This window comes from Felis catus, chromosome B4, assembly GCF_018350175.1.
Source record: "Felis catus isolate Fca126 chromosome B4, F.catus_Fca126_mat1.0, whole genome shotgun sequence".
Taxonomy (NCBI): domain Eukaryota; kingdom Metazoa; phylum Chordata; class Mammalia; order Carnivora; family Felidae; genus Felis; species Felis catus.
The window spans coordinates 30,827,403-30,844,844 of NC_058374.1; the positions used below are offsets into that span (position 1 = coordinate 30,827,403).

At 40.4% G+C, this 17,442-nt stretch overlaps 1 long non-coding RNA gene across 1 annotated transcript in view; it reads right to left on the minus strand.

Annotated features, from left to right (window-relative positions):
* LOC123386496 overlaps window positions 1-17,442 on the minus strand; it is a 38,031-nt gene that overhangs the window by 17,404 nt on the left and 3,185 nt on the right. Inside the window, exon 2 of the long non-coding RNA XR_006600423.1 lies at window positions 423-516. This is a non-coding gene — a long non-coding RNA (uncharacterized LOC123386496). The remainder of the gene's footprint in view (window positions 1-422; window positions 517-17,442) is intronic.

The following is a 17,442-nucleotide window of genomic DNA, read 5'->3' on the forward strand; positions in this document are numbered from 1 at the left end:
CTATGCATTCCTAACACTCATATTGTATCACATTTCAGTTATTTTAGACAAGTCCCACTTTGCATGATTGATCAGTATTTTTACTTTCATGAGGTTTAGGTAGGTGGGGAAAAAGCCACAGCAAAAGAGCATGACAGGAAGTTTCTTTGTAAAGTCATGTATTACCTTCGGGTTATGGTTTCTTAAAACCCAAATTTCTTAAGTGTTCTGAGATTAAAAGCTTCCTATTTGCCACAAAGTTGAAGGATGATGATTTAGCTGGTGTTATTTTACAAGCACGATTTTACATTTGGCCGTCTACAGATTAATGAGTCTTTAATTTTCACTGGGGAAGGTCATTATGAGAGAAGTAGATTCTGGATCCTGACAGAACTCATTTGGGAAGTGAAACTGAGGAATTGTACTTAAAATGTGCATCCTACCTCTTCCCCTAGAAATGTTCTCTGGTGGTGTGGGAGGGAGGTGACTGGCGGAGTCATCCTGGTCTCCAAGTTGTATTAGGCTGCTTCTAGATCACTTGAGAAAAACGGAGGAAAAAAGAAGGTTGTTATCATAACCTATAAACTTTTCCCTTTATTTCCTCGGCTTTCTCTCCCAATAAATTGACATAGAAAGGAACTTTGAATTCAGTTAACCTAACCATAATACCTTATTAATTTTATAATTAAAGTTACCATTTACAGAACACTTATTATGTGTGTCATAATATGAGCAGCACAGCAAGCTAAGTACTATTATCATCTCTACAGATAAGCAACTGCAGCTCAGAGGTGGGGTAAGTTACCTGCCTGAGGTCACACAGCTTGATATGTGGCAGAGCCAGGATGGATGCTGAGGGCTGTCTGATACTAAAGACAACACTGTGCACACTTACACATTTTCTCTCTTGTTTAGAGGATAAGGGGAATCACGTCCACAGGTATTGAAGGACTTTTTCTAAGTCACACATCATGTTAGTGGCAGTGCTGTGACATAAACACAGGTTTCTGGATCCAAGGCTGTCATTCTGCTATAGCACCAAAGCATCATAACCTGACATAGCAACCATGCAGCTATCCAACTTCCATATTATGAGCAGCTTCCAATTTTCTGTAATTTTTTAAAAAAATTTTTGAAGTTTATTTATTTTGAGAGAGAGCATATACGCATGCTTGCCCATGTGAGCCAGAATCAGAGAGGGGCAAAGAGCCATGGAGAGAGACAATCCCAAGCAGGCTCCGTCCTGTCAGCTTAGAGCCCAATGTGGGGCTCAATCCCACGAACCATGAGATTGTGACCTGCGCCAAAATGAAGAATCGGATACTTACCCAACTGAGTCACCCAGGTGCCCTTTCCTATAATTTTTAAATTTTTAGTAAGAATTCTTTTTATTCTATACCCAAATAATGTGTTTTTGTAGATTTCTCTTCATTCTACCAATAAATTCATAACTTAGAAGCCGCCTTTTTTAGATCATGTATCTTAGTTTCTGGTTGGAAAATATGACCTCTCTCCAGAGTTGCCCCACATATAGGTTTGGGACAAGAGTGTGTGTGATGGATGACTAAGCTACCTCAAGAGTTATCAGAGCAGGCAGCACTGAGGTAGCAGATGGATGCTAAGGGACTCTGAAGACTGACTCGATGTATTCCATCCCATCCATCCACTGTTCTGCTTGACAAGTCCGAAATTTCTGGCCTTGGAGTCACTTCTTTGGATTAAGGTATCATATCACCAATTAAGATAGATATATGCTATGGTCTATTGTCTGTAAATATTGAACTTGATTGCAATGAACCTGATGGCCAGTTGTCTGGGGAAAAGTCGAGATACGGGGGAGGTAGTTTTTGGTGTAAGAAGCAGAATTCAGGAAAGACTCAAGGCAGAGGAACTCAATGCTTGGTAAAAGGTCAGTCCAGGTATACTAATGCCCAGTGGGGCACTTGGAGTTAAGGCAAGCAAATATAGGAGAAACAGAATTTTTCAGGAAAAATGGTAATGATTCTCTTGCTACCTAGAGTACTTTTAGGAAACATTCATAAGTAGCTTGGATAGTTGGTGGATGACATAGTACCGGATACTCAAGACAGAGAACCAGAGACAGGGTAGAGGATTCTAAAACAAGCCGTAGGGGGGCTTGAAGACAAACCCTGCTGATAGGTTCATGCAATCCTGACACTGACCTCAGGTTATGGCTCCTTGAAAGAGCAACCAGGTGCCTATCACATATGCCCCAGAAGAATTCAGGCCACATGGCTTCAGTGTGAGAGTGAGAATGGGCATGGAGCCACTGACCCTCAGTGTCTATACAAAATAATCAATTCCCTGGGCCTCCTCCCTCATCTACCAAGCAGAGACTGCTGCCATGGAATTCTGCAACACTCTCTTCACAGCTTGCCCTGGCATTGCCACACTGTTCAGTGTTTACCTAGAAGGGCTGGCAGGCACTTCAGAAGGAAGCAGGTGAAGGAAGATCCATCTCTACCACCACATCCATCCTTCACCTGAGATTCAATCCACCACACAACAAACCACCCTGCATTCCCATCAGGTCAGTTTTCATTACTTCTTTTTAAAAAAAATTTTTTTAATGTGTATTTATTTTTGAGACAGAGAGAGACAGAGCATGAACGGGGGAAGGTCAGAGAGAGGGAGACACGGAATCCAAAACAGGCTCCAGGCTCCGCCGAGCTGTCAGCACAGAGCCCGACGTGGGGCTCGAACTCACGGACTGCAAGATCATGACCTAAGCCGAAGTCGGCCGCTCAACCGACTGAGCCACCCAGGCGCCCCAGTTTCATTACTTCTAAGATGTGGATGAACACAGTTCAAGCCAGAAATTAGGCCCCAAGGGTGCCTTGCTGTCAAATTGATTGGATAAGCGGCAAGTGCAGCAAATCAGCCCTCAGTGAATTTAGAATTTCAGAATCATGGTGATTATCCCTTGATGGGAGGAGAGGGAGAGGATGAGACAGGATACCAAGTAACCTATCCCTGACCTCCTATTGTTGAGTAATCAAGGCCAATCACAGACTCTTGGTGTGCAGAAGAAGGCTTTGCTAATCACGGTGTGCAGAAAATTATATTTTGGCTAAGGAGAACCTCTTTAGTACACACTTTGCCTGTTGTGTGGGCTCGAGAGGAAATTATGTAATAAGAAGAGGTGTTGCTCACAGGAAGTGAAGTGGAAGTCTCTGAACCCTGCGCCCTCCCACTTCAGACTCCAGGAAACCAATTCTACTGTCCTGGGGCAGGTGGCCGCACAAGTGCCCCCTGCCTCCAGTGTGCCTGATCAGTTGGCCTTCATGTGGCCACGCTGCTTGATATTTGCCCCTTTGGAAACCATTATATGGTTAGGTTCTCCTAATGGCTCACATTTCACCTGGTAAAAGTTTATCCAGGAGCATTTTCCTGAACCTGAGTTTTAGTCTCAAGCCAGGGCTATTTCTAGGGTCCAAAGGGTGTGTGCCCATCTGAGAATTTGGTTGCTTCCTTTAACAGCAACAAGCAAAACTCCCGACTCTGTAGGAGGATTTGCCCCCAGAAGATGACAGATTCTAGGCAACTCCTTCTTCTACTTTCTGGATCACTGCTAGTGGTTCCCCACTGCCCCTGTTACACAGGCTCAGAACATTCAAAACAAGTTTAATAGTACCTAATTTCAATAAAGATAATTACAAAAGGCTTTTTTTTTTGGCTGAAAAGAACATCAATAAATATTAACAAATATAAGATGACATTTTGGGGGTGTCTGGGTAGCTCAATCAGTTAAGCATCTGACTCTTGATTTTGGTTCAGGTCATGATCTCACGGTTCATGAGTTAGAGACCCGCATTGGGATCCCAGTCTCCCTCTCTCTCTCTGCCCCTTCCCCACTTGTGTTATCTCTTTCTCAAAATAAATAAATAAATGCAAAAAAAGATGACATTTTGAAGTCAAACATCTTATGAAAGTAAATACTGTACTCGTTTTTTAAAGATAGTCCATGCTTTGGAAGACTCCCTGTTTAAATTTTTTCTTAATGTTTATTTATTTTTGAAAGAGAGAGACAGAACAGAAGCGGGAAAGGGGCAGAGAGAGCTGGAGACACAGAATCCGAAGCAGGCTCCAAGCTCTGAGCTGTCTGCATGCAGCCCGATGCAGGGCTTGAACTCACAAGCCATGAGATGATGATGACCTGAGCCAAAGTCAGACACTTAACCGACTGAGTCATGAAAGCGTCCCTGGAAGCCTCCCTGTTGAGATGATTGAGATGGGGTGGTTCTCATTGGCAGCAGTGTAAACACAGACATGGAGAGAGAAAGGATTAGGTAGCTTTCTTTAAGCTATCTCTCCTTTGAGTGGGAGGTTGGTCTGAAGTGAGGAGAGAATATCATTAAGAAAGAAACAAAAGAGCTGGAAACCAGCACTAGCAACAGACTCACACTGCCACCTCCTTCCTTGCTGGCATCTCTATCTAGCCCTATGTGAGACAAGTGTGTCCAGGACTTCCGTGGGAAAGCACAATGCCCAATCCTGATGATCTCTGAGCATTCCTTGAGTAAGGATGTCATTAACACCCAACTCTTGGCCTTTCTGTCTCTAACCCTTCACTCATTCTTCCATAGAGATGAGCACTGAATTACTGTGAACAAGGCAAACATGTTTGAATCTCGGGGTTTTTTTTCTTTTTTTTTAAATTTTTTAAAAAATATTTATTTATTTTTGAGACAGAGAGAGACAGAGCATGAACAGGGGAGGGGCAGAGAGAGAGGGAGACACAGAATCGGAAACAGGCTCCAGGCTCTGAGCTGTCAGCACAGAGCCCGATGCGGGGCTCGAACTCACAGACCGTGAGATCATGACCTGAGCCGAAGTCAGATGCTTAACTGACTAAGCCACCCAGGCACCCCTGAACCTCGGTTTTATAGGTTGCATGGGGGCACTGGGTTAAGAATTCACGACATGCCTCCAAGATCCCAGATTAATTTGTAGGTTTCTTTATGCCAAGTGTCATGTGGCAGACTTCTTTGTAAGAATCTCCCAAAATTCATTCTTTTGTTTTGCAAAAGTACTGTTTTGGGATAGCTTAACTTTTCTCTTTTGTGTTTCTGTGTTTTCTTTCAACATGAGGCAGCCTAGGCCCAGGGAAGAAGCAAAGCATCCCAGTTCAGCAGAGGTGCCCGGGTAGTGCTCCAAGGCTCTCAGCTTCCTACTGAGTTGAGAGCTGGTAGTTGGCTGAGGGGGCTGGGAGACATGCAGGCTGGGCCAGGGGATGTATGGAAGATGGGTTAGGCACTTCCAGTATCTGTGGTACCATGGATTATTGAGAAAAGGCCAAATTTCCCAGGTCCTGACCAAGCTAGGAACAGTTCACAAGTTCATCTGCATAGTGACCAGGAAGGCTGCTTGAGCCTGGATCCACACTGCCAGCCAGAGCAGAATCAGCTCCAGATCAGGACCTCACTTATTCCTCCAGTGGCACAACTCAGGGCAGCCTCATCCTGTGCCCTGAGTAACATCTCAGAGATGAGCCAGCAGACAGGGGAACAACTTGAAGAACTGAGCATTTCTACCAAAATGACTAGTTAAATCTCAAAAGAGAGTGTCGATTATGGTTTCCATCCAAAATTTAAATCTAACTAAGGCATTCCTCTCTACTACCTATCAGATGGGCCCCCAGCTCATAAGAGAGAGAAGGTCAGTTGTAGATTCAATAAAGAATCTCTACCTTCTTTCTACTTCCAAGTTGTAATGAGTGATTTGAGGGATCACACTCTCATTCCTTCACTTATTGATTTCAACAACAAGTATTAAACACCTGCTACCTGCTAAAAATTGTTGGTGCTGATTGAAGTTGTGAGGGGTGACAGATATTTTGGTCTGGGGAGGCAGTGGCTGTCCAGACCTACTGTCATTATAGAGCGATCTTCAAATAAGATTATTATTATATCCTATGCTGGGAAGGGTGGGCTCTGCTCCAAAGGTGTGTATCTTAAATAGCTGACTGTTTCTAAAGCACTACCCTGGTAAAATAGTGTTTATTCCACTTAGAATAACTGGCTTGAGGCTATTGCTACTGACAACGTTTCCTGCAGTTGGATGGAGAGAAAGAAAGAAGCATGGAGCCCAACAGTTGGCCCAAATATTTGTTTAGTCATGTCTTCAAGTCAAAAATATCCTTACAAAACCATTTCTCAAGGTAATGGAAGAATCAGGTAGATTAGGGAGACCTAATCAGGTGTTCAGGTTTTCTAAACCCCATTATAAAATTGATGAATCCTGCACACAGGAGAAATTACAAAATGTGTCACTCTGATAATTGGTACAAGAGGAAATACAAATAACAAACACAGGGAATTAATTTATATTTTCACAAGTATAACAAAAAAAAGTACTTACTAAAGCAAACGTGAAGAACTATTGTCATTGGAATTAGCAAAACAAATGCATCAAAATTTACTTTACAATGTTTTATACATTTATTGCTATGTTATTGCTTGTTTTGTAAGTTGGTATAAACTTTTTGGGGGAAAGCAGTATGAGAAAGAATAGAGAACAAAGATGGTCATAAATTTTGGCCTAGTGATTTCATTCCTAAGACTTTATCCTAAGAAAATAATTCAGGAGAAGCAAGAGCTCTCTGAGGTAAGGGAATCTTCTTCTTTTTATTTTTTTTAATCTTCTGCTTTTAAAAAAAATTAAATACAAGTTAGTTAACATATAGTGTAATAATTATTTCAGGAATAGAATTTAATGATTCATCACTCACATACAACACCCAGTGCTCATTCCAACAAATGCCCTCCTTAATGCCCATCACCCATTTAACCCATCTCTCCAATCAATATCCTGCCAGCAACCCTCAGTTTGTTGTCTGTATTTAATAGTCTTTTATGGCCTGTCTCCCTCTATGTTTTTATCTTATTTTTGCTTCTCTTGAGGGAAGGGAATTTTCTATAACATTATCAATGTGGGGGGGGGAAGAAAAGGGACACAATCTGAATGACTAACATTAGGACAAAGTGGGTATGTTTCACAGTGAATTGGCAGGCAGTCTCAGAGAGAAATAGTTATGGAAACAATTGAAGAATGTGATGAGGCAGTATTAAAAGAAAAAACACAGTTAAAAATGATGCTATGGTTGCTTATGATGCTATGGTTGACCATGTATAAATAAGCAAAAACGGTAGCAGTAGCATTGAGATGGCATAATTATGATATTTTCCAACATTTTTAACTTTGTTACACCTCGTTTTTTTTTGTTTTGTTTAAAAAAATTTTTAATGTGTATTTATTTTTGAGAGAGAGAGACAGACAAAAAGACAGCGAATGGGGCAGGGGCAGAGAGAGAGGGAGGCACAGAATCTGAAGCAGGCTTCAGGCTCTGAGCTGCCAGCACAGAGCCTGACGTGGGGCTCAAACCCATGAACTGCGAGGTCATGACCTAAGCTGAAGTTGAGCTCATGACGCTTAACCAACTGAACCACGCAGGTGCCCCTGTTTCACCTCACTTAATTTTTAATGAAAAAGCATTCACATGAAATCTAAGGTCTCCAACAAATAGAACATGGTCATGCAGGGTCTCAAATGTTAAAAATAAGCCATCATGTGAGTGAGTGATAGCTGTACTTCAGGGGCTGGGAAATGGCTTTTAACCAAGATCTATAATGAGTATGCTGAGTGGTTTGAGGTGTGTCAGAATGGAAGCAGCACATAGAGAAAAGTCATTTCTTCTTCCAGGAACCACATTAGCCATCTCTGTATCACTCAGCACATCGGACACAGCCCCGGGCTTCCCAGAACTCCAGCATCCTGGTGGAAATACTCTATAGAAAGCATGGAAAAGCCAAACCAACAAAGCCAGACTGAAAGGTTTTTAATTAGATCAAAAGGGTTGAGTGTGGTCTGGGTTTCACATGAAACATATTCTTTTTCATCTATTTTCTCACTCAAATACTATTGTGTGAGTAATCTCTAGGATCCACTCAGCCTGGTTTATTTAATTTAATATTATTTTGTTACTTTACTTTATGTCTTATGATACAAATGCGACTCTTTATAAGACTTACAGATTATTTCCTGGGCGTCTGAAAAGGAATCTGTCAGGGTCCTTTACCTAAAGGACTCACACACACAACACACACTCACACACACACACACACAAATCCTCATTTTTTTCCATTCAGGTAAAGAAAGACAAAGAACTGAAAGGGGCCAGGAAGCTGGACCACCATTTTGCTTATGATCAGCAGTTTTGATTCCTAGGAGAGAGACAGCACAAACCAGCCATGCAGCAAGGCAGTGTGCAGCCAGGATTTATATGGCTCCAATTTCCTCAGGAGGACCCCCTGGTGTGACTGCTCTGCTGTCCACAAGAAACACGGGAACCCTGGTGCCACTGCTTTAATAATTAGATGCTACCCAAGCCCTTTGATTTTGTGTTATGAAACCTTTCTTCCATAAAAGGAGGGTTTTCCCTGGCAACCCCCTGAGCCTTTGGGACCTCAGGTGACTTCTGTACACTGGTGGATGTTGTACAGCTTCACCTCCTGCAAGTTGCCTCGTCCCTTCAAAAGCACGTGTGGGCCGGGGGGAAAGAAAGTTGCTCCCTTTGAGCTCAAGCTCATTTGTTCAAATGAACAATTCTTCTTCCGAGAGCTTTTCTCTGCATCTTTGTTACTAAATAATCGGCATGGAATCTAATGAAGTTATCACATTTGATGTATCAATGAGGACATTGAAATTAGACTAAAAATTCGTAACTACTCAACTTACACCATCTTCTATATTTTGCCTTCTGACAATCACGTGAAAACCCCAAGGATGTCAGATTTTATGCATCTATTATTAGGCCTGGGCATGATTCTTCCCGTGGAATTATCCCCTACTTGGAGGAGGGGCACTAGGAATGAAATTTCAAAATTGCATCAAAAAGATGTGAAGGGAAAGGCTGTATCAAACCTGCTATGTGCTGTAAAACCACATTGTCTGAGTGTTTATCGAGTCTCTGAAATCTGGCTAGACAAAGTTCCTCTTTTGCTGAAAAATCCAAAGTTTGGAAAATCATTGTCATTTTCAGGCTAATGTCCATTTGCTTAGCTCTGCAATAGAGAAAATTCCATCCGTATATATTTCCTTCTCAATTACTAACATGTTTCTTCAACAATTTTTAAAATTTAAGCTACTTTATACACTATCATAAAATTCCAATTTAATTTACATACATCAAGATAAAACGACTAGGAGTTTTTAGGGGTCATAATGTAAACAGAGAGAGGGCAGGTATGATAAAGAGGGAAGGAAATTCTGGTGTTCTGGCCCTTTCCATGCAGTCTGTCTTAGATTGGTGTGTAAGAGTCTCTCATAGAGCCCAGGTTACTAAGTGAACCTTAAGACAGCTGTAATCCATGGCATCCTATGCAACTTTGCTCTTTACAAAATACTTCCTTCTCAAATTCACAGCTCTTTATCCACAGCTATGAATTCTTAGTGACTGGGAAGTGCTTCCAACACTTGAGCTTTTTTGTATCAAGACCAGAAAACATGAACAAGTACAGTGTTTTCAACCAGAGTCCCTTATGATTCTTCCATCACCACTATCAGCTATATTCAGAAAGAATTCCCTATATAGTTCTAAGTAGGATTTTTAATCTACAATAGAAATAACAATAATGACCATTAAAAAAAAAAAAGACTGCTATCCTGTCAGTGTATTGGAATACTAAAATAATAATTGGAGTCTTTCTACTCACTCCCCTCTTGTGGAGTAAGATGTTCAAAAGCAACAGTGGTTGCTGGCAAGGGATTTTATTGGGTAGGATTTCACCATTAATGTGCTCCTATACATTTACCTCTTTCTCCAGTAGGTAACTCCACAATTTTTTCTCTGCATCTTTTATTGTCTTTTAAGGAATTGATAAGGGTCTCACTTCTAGTTTCATCTCTAAGGCCTCTTTTCTAGTTAATATATCTCTTTAGATGTTCAACAAAGCAGAATCAACCAAATTCTCTAAGGAAACATGTCAGAGTAATTGTATGAGAACAGAGAACAATATTCTTCACAGTGTTGTCTATTATTATTAGTGCATGCATAAAAATGCTTAATATTGTAATTCTGAGTGAAGTAGGATTTTGAACAAAAGTCAATTCTCTGGAGGGAGGAGAGTGGGAGAGGGAAGGAGAGGGAAACATCTCATCAGAACTTCCTAAAGACATTATCACTGGAAAAGGCTAGAAATGAGGAATAGGGAGCAGTGCAGTAAGGTTACCAGGCTTCCAACTGAAAGAGAAGTCTCCTGCTACTTATGACAAGAAAATTTTATATGCTGTCCCTCAGGGAAGGTACAGCCACTATTAAAACCACATCATCATTGAAAAAAAAAAAGCTATATCTTGATTAATAGAATCAGGGCCAGATGCTAACTTTCAGAAACAGATAAAGAAATCCAGCTTCTCAAACCTAATGTAATTATTCATAAGGGATGATCGTCATAATTGCACATGCCCAAGGTCCTTGGGGGTATAGTTTGAAATTACCTGCTATATGCCGGAAATTTCTTGATAGTTTCTTGTTTTCACTTTAAAAAGCTTTGTGAATTGTGCATTATACCCCATAACATATCCAAGCTCATTTTAATATAGAAATAATGTTTTCAATTGCCACTTGTATATCCCTGGCACATTACTGGTATATAAGTGCCTCGATTTAATATACCAAGGGGAAGACATAATTTTGACCTGTGCAAAGCTCTTGGAAACCTTGTTAAAGTTTCTGATTCTACATGTCCAGGGTGGGATCCCAGGTTCCACATATCTAAAAAACTCCTGGGTTATTCCTGTATATCTGACACAAACAGCTGCACTTTGAGTATTGAAGCTATAGACCAGCAGGTTGTATGGTGTGATCTCTGACCAGCAGCTTCAGCATTTCCTGGGAACTTGTTAAAGATGTAGACCCTTAGCTCCCATTCAGATCTACTGAATCAGAAACTCTGGGGGGTGGGGCCCAGGAATCTGTGTTTTTTAATAAGCCCTCCAAGAGATTCTGATTTAGACTAATTAACCAAGGCAGTAAGAATTTAGTCAGCCAAGAGTAGAGATTATAGGCATTTAGGTCCTTATAAACCTATAATACATAGATGGCTTCTAGATGACATAAAACCAAGAAAAGAAATTTCCTGAATCTGATTCAAGAGTCATGAATTAGAGCTGGACTCACTGCAACCAGGATGGTCACAGGACAAATATACTGCACAGTAAAGAACCAGAGGGGATAACCAGGAAGTGTATCAGAGAGATTAGGAAGAAGTCCCTAAGAGGAGATGAAAGTCTACCTGAACAATTTCATCCATATGAGCTTAGGCAGCAGGTATCTGAGTTCGACATGCAAGCCTGAGAAGCAGAGGGGGCGGGGAATATTCCTATGGAATCAATGTGCCATCAGATTGTAATTAATGTGACATACAGAACATTGATCGCTGTACATTATCAGTTGCTCCTTGGGAAAGATTTGCTTTATGTACTTTAGGGTCTTCAACAGTTTCCTAAGGAAAATTCCCAACTTTGTCCTTTCTTATCTTCTAAAGCATTTGTATAAGCTTTTGCTTTGAACAGGCAAAGAGATATATTCAAGTCGAGATATAAATAGCTATAGAGAGAGTACTAGAGGTCAGGTCTAGAGGAGCCACAGGCCCCATGCAGGTAGCAGGGGCTTATGGTGGGAGACAATCAGAAAAAGTCCAAACTAGCCTCTGGAGACAGCTGGGATGGATGCTCCCCTCCTGCCTGGAGATGCCCTCACATGGTCTCTGTATGGCTAAAGAGCTGCACTGCTGCAAGAAAAACCTGAAATCTCCTTCAGCTCGGGTCAAAGTCAAAGCTTGGAGTCCCAAAATGAACCTGGTATTGCTGCTCACAAATGATGTGTTTTCTGTAGAGATATGAGGTGTGGCTTGTGATTTTATCACACGCTTCATACCAGAGGGTAAGTGACAGGGTTATTGCTCCAGAGAAGGATTGCTTTTTGTTCTGTTCTTTTTGGTGTTGTATTTTCTAAATTTTAAAGGACAGCCTTTAATTCATGTCTGCATGAGCTTTGAGGGATACCTGGACACCCGTCTTTCCCCAACACCTGTCCCCACTGTCATGGTCTATGGCTCCCACTCTTCCTCCGCCCCATCTGCAGATTGTCCCCACTTCCCCTCCGGAGGGTGTCAGCTAGTCCTGGCCACCTGGCAGGACTAGACCCTGCTGCTCTGTATGAGCAGCCCTGGCATTATGAAGGGTCCCTGAGGGAGCAGGACATGGAAATCAGGTCACAGGGCTGTCATAGACCCCTATGAACTATAAGGATCAGGGCCTTCTTTTTGTCCCAGCCCTATTTCTGCTCACCATCCTCTCTGGAGGGCCCTTTATCTTCTTCACCAACTTCTCCCATACCCCCCAAAAATACTTTTGGCAAAGAAAAGTAGGTTAAAAGCAATCGTCCTTAGAGAATCTGAAGAAAAAAAATATTTATATAGAAACATACATATAAACAGATCATGTCTATGCCCCAAGCCTGAAATGCTCCTTCAAAAGGATATAAAGATTTAAGTCAAAGAGGTTAACACCTAAGACCCAACAGAATATTCAGAATGAGTACATTCAGTAATTAGACATATACCTATTAAATTGTTGACAAGCACTAGATACAATAGTCTATAAGGAGACAAAACAGCATATATGCCCACAAGTGCACAAAGTCACTTTCTCAACAGCTGTTTCTAGTTACGTTAAGTTTTTCTACATTCTATACACTTGGTTATGTACAGAGACAAGGCCTTTAGTTATAATGAAGAACTTGAATTGAAGCATGAATCAGATACCCAGAAGAGCTGACCTGGTTTGCCAAACACAAATATTATGAAGATAAAAATTGAACCACATAATTTGTTTTATTGTTGTATTTTCAAAAGAAAACCTCATTAACCAGAATAGAATATGTTTCCTAATAATAACAATATGATGCATAACATTTATTGAACAATTACTAAGGGAAAGGCACTGAGTGAGTTGTTTTAGTATAATTCAGTCCTCACAAAGTATTATAGGGCAGAGGTGGAAACAGGACAGTAAGTACTTGAGTGTCAGTCAATTCCAATGGAATGAATGAACTGAAACCAGTTAATACTCTTTTTTTTTAATGTTTATTCATTTATTTTGTGAGAGAGAGAAAGAGAGAGGGAGGGAGAGAGAGAGAGAGAGACAGAGACAGAGACAGAGAGAAAGAGAGAGAATGCAAGTGGGGGAGACGCAGAGAAAGAGGGAAAGAGAGAGACAATCCCAAGCAGGCTCTGCACAATCAATGCAGAGCACAACTCAGGGCTTAGTCTCAGGAACCATGAGATCATGACCTGAGCTGATATCAAAAACAACCCAAGTACCCCTGAAACCAGTTAACTTTCGGTTTTGCATCACCCCATTGCATCCTCAGAATGAGTTTTTGATACATTGAGCCTAGGGTATGTGCCTATGCCTTGGCTGTGCTGTGGTGGGGAGAAGCAGGAGTTGGGAGGTGTCTCTAGGGACATGGCTGTCTTCCCAGCAGGAGGGCAGTGCTCCTGATCAGTGCCACCAAGGCTGAGGCCAATGGAAAGGAGGTAACTTCCCAGAGAAAATCAGAGCAAAATGTTGGGTGCTCAGGAAAGGAAAAGTGTCCACTTCAGAAACACTTCAGAAATGAGTTGTCCAAGTTCTTTAACTACAAAATGTTCACTCTTGGACAAGAAGACAGAACATCTGAAGCTCAAGGCAGGTTCTACCTGAAACTTTGAAAGGACTTTGAAATTATTGTATAGAAACTGAAAGAAAAAAAAAAGGAACATAAATGTCTTTTAGGAGACAAACTGATTAATTTCAAGTGCACCAGGCCTCCTTTCCCTGGCCTCATTAAGACAGAAAATACTTTAGATCAGCCAGAATCCCAAAATGACACGCTTATGTCAAGAAAGTAATAAGTAAATAAATAATAAATGGTGAAGATTTTGAAAGGCTCATATTGATCTGGTTTTAAATCCCACTTCTGCTACATAGTACCTTGTGAGTTTGAATTATGCAGCTAGCATGGTGCTTTTCTCTTAGTAATTGTCCAATAAATGTTATATATCATAATGTGATATTTGGAAACATATCCTGTTCAGATGAATATATCTTTTGAAAATGCAGCAGTTAAAGATGATATTTATGACTTTTGGGTAAGCAAAGATTTCTTAAAATTTCTTAAGCAGAACACATTGGCATTCACTATAAAGTAAAAGTACATAAATTGCAATACATGAAAAATTAAAATTTGCACTTATCAAAAAAATCAATAACGAGAAGGAAAGCCATGAGTGGGAGAAGGTTTTACAATACATATAAATGGCAAAGACTAGACTATTCTAGACTCAAATCTTGAATCTGTAAAGACCTTTTTATATTATTTATAGACTTCTGCAAAAAATATTACCCCAAAACTGAGTGGCCTAAAACAACAAACACTTACTACCTTGCAGTTTCTGTGGGTCAGGAATCCAAGTGTGGTTTAGCCGGGAGCCTCTGGCTCATGAAATTGCATTTCTCATGAAATTGCAGTGGAACTGTCAGCTGGGACTGTTGTCCTCTCAAGGCTTGGTTAGGGAAGGGTCAGTTGCCAAACTCACTCATGTGGCCATTGCAGGGATCAGGTGCCTTCTGGCCTTTGCCTGTATACATCAGTGTGACATTGAACAATTCACAACATGGCAGCTGATATCCCCTAAACAAAGAGGAGATCTCTGAGACAGAGATAGAGAAAGAGAGAGAGATCCAGCAAGACAGAAGCCACCATCTTTTTATAACCTGATGTCAGAGGTGACATCTCATAACTTTTGCCATGTTCTGTTCATTAGAAGTGAGTCACTAAGTTCAGTCCACACTCAAGGGAGAGCCACACAAGTGCATGAATACAGAGGTGAGGATTGTTGAAGGTTGTTTTAGAGGCTGCCTACCATACTCTTACAAGTCACTGAGAAAAGGGAAACAGCACAATAGAGAAATGGACACAGAATTAAGCACTTAAAAAAAAAGTAAATCATCAATAAACATAGGGAAATGTGCTCATCAGTCATGAGGGAAATAAAAATTAAAACCAAGATGAAATACTTCTATTCAACCAACAGAATAGCTAATGATAAAAAGACAGAATACCCCAAGCTTTGGTAAGCATGTAGAAAAATTGGAATTCTCATATACTTCTGGTTGGAGTGTAAATTTGTACAACCACCTTAAGAAATAGTTTGACAGTATTTATTACAACTAAGCTATACATAGTCTATGACCCAACATCTTTACTCTTAGTTAAATGCCTAAGAAAGTTGTATATATGGGGACACCTGCATGGCTTAGTTAGTTGAGTGTCTGATTCTTCATTTCGACTCAGGTCATGATCTCAGGGTTGTGGGATTGAGCCCCAGGTTTGACTCCACGCTGAGCATGGGGCCTGCTTAGGATTCTCTCTCTCTCCCTCTCTCTCTATCCTCTCTCTCTCAAATTAAAAAAAGTGTATATATGTGTATACCAAAAGACATGTATAAGGACATTCATAGCAGCTTTATTCATAATAATCAAAAAACTGGAAACTACCCAAATATCTATCAATAGAATGGATACTATAAGTTGTGATAAAAAATTGATTATGATAAAGTAATGATAAGGGGATAAATTACTGCTCTGCCTTAGCAATATGAGTGGATCTCATGAAATAATTGAAAATGTTTTTAATGTTTATTTATCTTTGAGAGACAGAGAAAGACAGAGAGAGACAGCATGAACAGGGGAGAGGCAGAGAGAGAGGAAGACACAGAATCTGAAGCAGGCTCCAGGCTCTGAGCCGTCAGCACAGAGCCCGATGCGGGGCTTGAACTCACAAACTGTGAGATCATGACCTGAGCTGAAGTCAGCCACTCAGGCGTCCTTCATGAAATAATTTTAGGCATAAGAAATAACCAGGAAAATATATATACTGTGCAATTTTATTTATATAAAACTCATAACCTTCCGAAAAGAATCCATGCTGAGGAAATTTTGGAGAATAGTTACTTTTGGTAGGACTTAATGACTGTGAAGGGGCTAGTTTGGAGAATCTAGGGACCTGGTAATGTCCTATTTTGTTGACCTGGTGATAAACATCATTAACATCAAAACTCAATATACTATACATTTGTGATTCATGCAGTCTTCTGTATGTGTATTTCAATACAATTTTTACTTAAAAAATAATAAACTTTGTTTCTGCTATGCTCTTCAGAATGGTGGCTATGAGTAAAAGTTACTAATAACCAATTTACTGAAAATTGAAATTCTGTGTCCCCTGGAGCTATGTCCTGAGTCTTAGTCCTTAAGGTCTTAAATAAATACCAAGAATTAGCTTTTAATTTAATTCCTGGAAACTAAAAAATTGCTAACATTATTGACTTTTCTGTTTCCTGTCTTTCCCAAGGAGAACATTAGAAATGTTCTTCAGTTTGGAGGACCATCCACTGATCTCCTTCCCATCTTTAATGAGTCCACAAAGCCCTGTTCCAATACCTTGGCCTTAAAATGAGGAACAGAAGAAGGAATGAAACGGAGGAAGGGCAGAGAGATAAACAAAATGCCAAAGGCAAGAAAATTGGTTAAAATGTGGAATGTGGTGTGTATGTGTATGTGTATGTGATTGTGCATGTGTGTGTATGTGATTGTGGGATCAGAAGAAACTGGAGAGGAATGTCAAAGTAAGAAAAGATGAAGGAAGTGAAAAGAACAGCCAGAAAAGGAGAAAGAGTTGAGAGCTTTATTAGCCATATATTGAAATCTCCAATTTCAAATATGCTATCCTGTTGATACCACCATTGAGAACACATATCTTGATTCTTTAGAAAATAAAGATACATTTTACTATATAAAAAGGTTTAGAAAATAAAGTCCTGGATGTGAAATAATTTGCGTGTAATAAGTGATAATGGAGAAAATAAAACCATGTAAGTTTGATAAAACTTTGTTTTCTTTCTATGAAAAGGTGAGGGTGGTTTAGAAGGACAGCAGGCAGCAAAGAGTACACCAAATATTTGGCCATAAGCCTCATTTTTATGGCTTCATAGAACTTATGATTTGGAATTGACCTTGAAATTCCTATAGCCTTACCCCAAATGTGAATTTCATAAATGCCAGATGGAAGAATCAGGATGGGGGTACTGGACATGCAACCTGGATAAATCCGTGCATCATGATAGGACACTTGGTCCTGTGAAAATCTATTACCTGGTCATTGTCATCAACTGCCACATTTCCTGAACCCAACGTGAGACTGATTTTTCCATGAGATTTGAGGGTCCGTATTATTTTATAGCTTCAACACTACAGAATGAGAAAAACGTGTGCACGCACGTGGATGCACAGTGGGTGAGCTGTGTTCAGCACATTCAGAGGCAGTAAATATTTTTG